A 4,635-nucleotide genomic window follows, 5' to 3' on the forward strand; every position below is an offset into this window, starting at 1 on the left:
CATCTTGTGTACCAGGTTGCGTTCCAGTTAGTGGGCTGCTACAGTATCTTATTTGCCTTTGTAATTGTTTCATCCAACCACCCCAACAATTTCATACAAAGTTTCTTCTGTTCCTCTACTTCTCAGTATCCTACTATTCATCGTTAATTTCTATGACTTGCTTGGTCTTCCCAAATGCATGCACCCATACTTATTTGGATTGATTTTTGTTTACCGTGCATTGCAAAACTGACCAATTGCAAATATTCTGCTCTCATCCACATCTCAATTGGGAATGAGCATCAGAAAAACACTTTGAAGTTGTGGCTAAAATATGGTGGAAGAAATAATTTTACAAAAGAAAATTGATATGTAAAGATAAAGGACTTTAAGGAACAAGCCTCAGAACCATAAGAGTAAGGGTCTGTCACTACAGAAAGAAATTTGAAACATTTAATAGACCAGATTCATAAAATCATATTTTAGTGAGAAATATAATGAAGGGGATTGCAAAATTGGGTGTAATAGTATTAGGAAATATGTAAGAAAAAATTATTTTGAATGAGCATTTTAGTTATGAGTGGATGTGTGGAGATTAGTTTTGAGCCATATTTTCTTGGGAAATGCTTGCAATTCTCCATAAAATTGTTGACCCTTCCATTCATCAGGAAATTCATGACTTCCACATGCAAGAATGAACACACTAGTGCAATAATCAACAGTGTCAATTCTATTTGGCTCCAATATTATGTTACATTATTTCCTTATGACATGGAACATGCATTTCTCCTCCCGCCCCGGCTAAGGTGAATGCCATGGGTGTCCATTTGCCGCCATTTTGGGCCATCCAGCCACACATCTGGCTGCAACTAGCTGAGGCACAGTTCATGCTAAGAGGCATAACGGCTGAGGATACCAAATTTTGGCATGTTGTCATTGCCCTGGACCCAGTCACAGCAGCAAGAGTCGGCCCTTTTGTGAACCACCCGCCCTTGGAACGCAAGTATACCCTCTTTCATTGGTTCTTCCTCAACTCTTTCAAACTCAGCCAGTCATTCATGTACTTAACACAGGGACCTGGGGATGGCAACCCCTCTGACCTCATGCAGGAGCTAGTAGCATTAGCAGATGGACACACCAAGTTTCCTGTTTTAAGTCCTATTCTTGTCGAAGTTGCCAGTCCTCAGCCATCTCTGATATGGACTTTGCTAACCCACACCTCGTGGCCAAGGAAGCGGATCGCCTTTTCCAAATCCCTCAGCTGGACTCAATCCATGCCCAGCCTATTTGTGTGGTGGGTGCTTCCACACTGGCAGGGACTACTCAGTCCTCCTCCCTGGCAGCCATGGCAGCACTTTCCATGGATGTTGCCTGACCCACTGAGTCCCTGCAGCACTTCCAGCTCTACAGGCTTTTCATTACATTTTTATTCTGCTACAAAATCATTATTTCCTGCATTTTTTTTCCTTTTGGTTTTCCTACATATGAAGTAATAATGGCAGGATATCATATTAAAAGATCAAACTTAAGGTTTTGAAAAACTTTTCACCTTTAATTTTCTTAAAAAATTAATGGTGACCATTAACCAAGAAATTTCAGGATAGTTGATCATTTTTATCATATATTCTGACATATTGTGTGCACCAAATGTTTATTTACTTTAAAAAATATGTAAAATCTACCATACATTATTTCTGCATTAACATGTGTTATCGTTACAGGTGTGCCATCATTAAAAGACATTCAAAGCACAATTCTAATTGCCTCAAATAACCTCATTTTTAAACAGGATGGAAGTATGCACATTTTAATAAATGTGATTTAATTATAAATGAGAGCATGTTCTTGATCTAGGTGTGAATGCAGGATTTATTATCATCAGTCAAGTGTTCATACAATTTCTGAAACTTACCTTCAACTTGAAATGACATGAATTTCTGCCAACACCTTTATATGCTGGACTTGGTGGTGGTACTCAGAAAACAATTTCTGCATTATTACACATCCTATCCTGCTAATGTTTTGCATGTTAATACAAATAATGAACAAGATATTTGGTATGTGCTTCTCTTTGCCTCTACAACCAACATAGCAATTGCAATAAATTGTATTGTTAGTGTAATGGATAGCACCCGCAACGCTGATTCAAATCTGGTGCTGTCTGTAAGGAATTTCTACGTTCTCCCCATGTCTGCATGGGTTTCCTCCCACCCTTCAAAAATCTATGGGGTTTGTAGGTTAATTGGTGTATTTGGATGGCAAAGGCTCATGGGCTGGAAGGGCTGTATGTCTAATTTTTTTCAAAAAATGAAAGTTTCTAACTTATTGACTTTATAGAATTGATATTTTCTGATCTATTGTTAATGAAAATCAAAACCCCAAACTGACCCCAGATGAGCAAATATTACCACATTCTATTACCTAAACTATAATACACAAAATGAAACTTTTATTTAAAGACAAGGAGTAAATCCCAAGATGAATCTGTCACTAATTTATGAACTGCTTTTACATTGCGCGAATTTCTGCTTCAGGAAGGTCTGCTTTGGGCATCTAACTAGTTTCTAAAATACTTGGCAGGATTTGATTGGGTTTTTAACTGGAAAGAATTGACAAAAAAGCTTACCAGTAGATCTAGTAAAACTGAAGTTAAGTTTTAATTTAAAATTGATGCTTGTAAGGCATCAGAAGCTAAGATCGTCTGCCTTCACACAGTGTAAAAATAGGTCTGAAGCACAATCCTGGACCAATGAAAGACCAAGCCTATGCAATTATAATAGTCCAGATTCATTTTGAGTACAGTTTTGCCCCAGAGTCTGATAATGTGGCATCAAGTCCCATTCAAAAGATACCCTCCTCTGCAAAGCTGAATATAACATTGCCATCCAGATTCACTTGCTGTGGGCAGATTAGTTGTTACAATTTCCAATAACTGCTTTTCATTGAATAGAAAATATTTTGCAGTGTCAAAAGGCTATGTATGCAAATTTCCCTTCCAGTTCTTTCTGTCTGGAAGACTTTTTGTTGACCAATGCTTCTACATAAACTGATTACTCCCAGACATGGGTGTCATGAATTCACGGGCTTCCGTTCCAATATGATGAGGGGAATAGACACGAGACACACAAATGGGGAATGGCAGCTAAAAGATGATAACACAAGCAGGGAACTATTTGTGCCTCACTGAGATCTGCCATCTGCTGCAGTCATAAATTCAACCTCAATGCAGGGAAGGATCACCCTACCAATGCCCATCAAAATGATTGCAGCACTGAACACCGATGCTGCTCCTTTTTATCCAGAGTGAAACTAGAAATATTTGCAGTATCCCCACATTTGGTTCCGCATTCCCAGTTTTAAGAGTGAACCAGTTAGGTCAGAGAATAGTCAACTCATTTCAGAGAATTTTTATCAGGAAATAGATTGAGGCAGTGCAGTGAATGAGATGAATGTATAAAGAAGAGATTGCTTATATAAAGAGGCCATGACACTGATGATGAGCAGATACAAGTCTGAGGTGATAAATGACATGATTCAAACAAAGCCAATGGCTGGGACAGAGGTTGCCACAGTTTGTGGCAGGTGCTGAAGATAATGTCTTCAATCTGCCAATGTTCACCTTAAAGAACGTGCATCCTAAATATTATCTCTAACCATCTCTGTATAGATTCAACTGATATCTGAATATACATTGACAATATTAAACAATCTTGCAGGTTAAAAGCTCTTACAAATGCATCAGTTGATAAATAAATTTATTATTATTATAGCACAACTTCTAATAGATTTTATATTGTACCATACACTAATCAAGTGTATTTGGTCAATCGACAACTAGTTAAAACAGAGTTAATATGTAATATTGTATCTCAGTAAGTTGCATGAGTATTAATTTTGAACTAATGAAAAAAATAGTGAACTTTCTCATATGAATTTACATTGGCTCTGAACACAGGTTGAAAATGTAGAGTCAAGGCAACAATTCAAATTAATTGTTGAAATAACCAAATTAATATTGAGACTGAGAAACCTGCATCCAAACTCCAATTTCTTCCTAATTTCTTTAAATAGGTAAAGGGGAAACCTGTGGATAAAGTAAAACTGGACTGATGAAAAATCCACAAAAATATAATAATTTAATGAATTGCTTTCTCACACCATAATGCACTCATTAGCTGATCAGCAAGCACCAAATGAGCAAATATGCCTTTATTCTGCAAATGTAATCAGTGTCCCTTCCTAAGGAACAACTCCTAAAAGTGTAAATAACATCATTCTGGGCCAGTAATAGATTAAGTGGCTTTTGACAAATTTTGATTTCAGTGAATCATTTAGGTTGAACGTTTCACTTATCAACAAACTTTTGCCCAAGTCAGAAGAATTTTGCTGCAAATGACCAACTTTCTTTTTTTCATACTTGTTTTTGTGTCACTATTAAACTGTTTGTGCGGCAATCCCTGTGGTCATTTCTGTGTTTAATTTGTAGCATTGGAAATGTATCAAGACTTTGTTAGGTCAGATTGTAAAAAGCTGCAGTGCTTCCAAAAGGTTGATAAAATATGCTGTCATGTTCAAAATGTTTCTCCACAAGAGTAAATACAAGGATATTGCTCATGTTAATTTGACAAACATTTGCATGTGATCCACAGTGATTCA

This window comes from Narcine bancroftii, chromosome 3 (assembly GCF_036971445.1).
Source record: "Narcine bancroftii isolate sNarBan1 chromosome 3, sNarBan1.hap1, whole genome shotgun sequence".
NCBI classification, from domain to species: Eukaryota; Metazoa; Chordata; class Chondrichthyes; order Torpediniformes; family Narcinidae; genus Narcine; species Narcine bancroftii.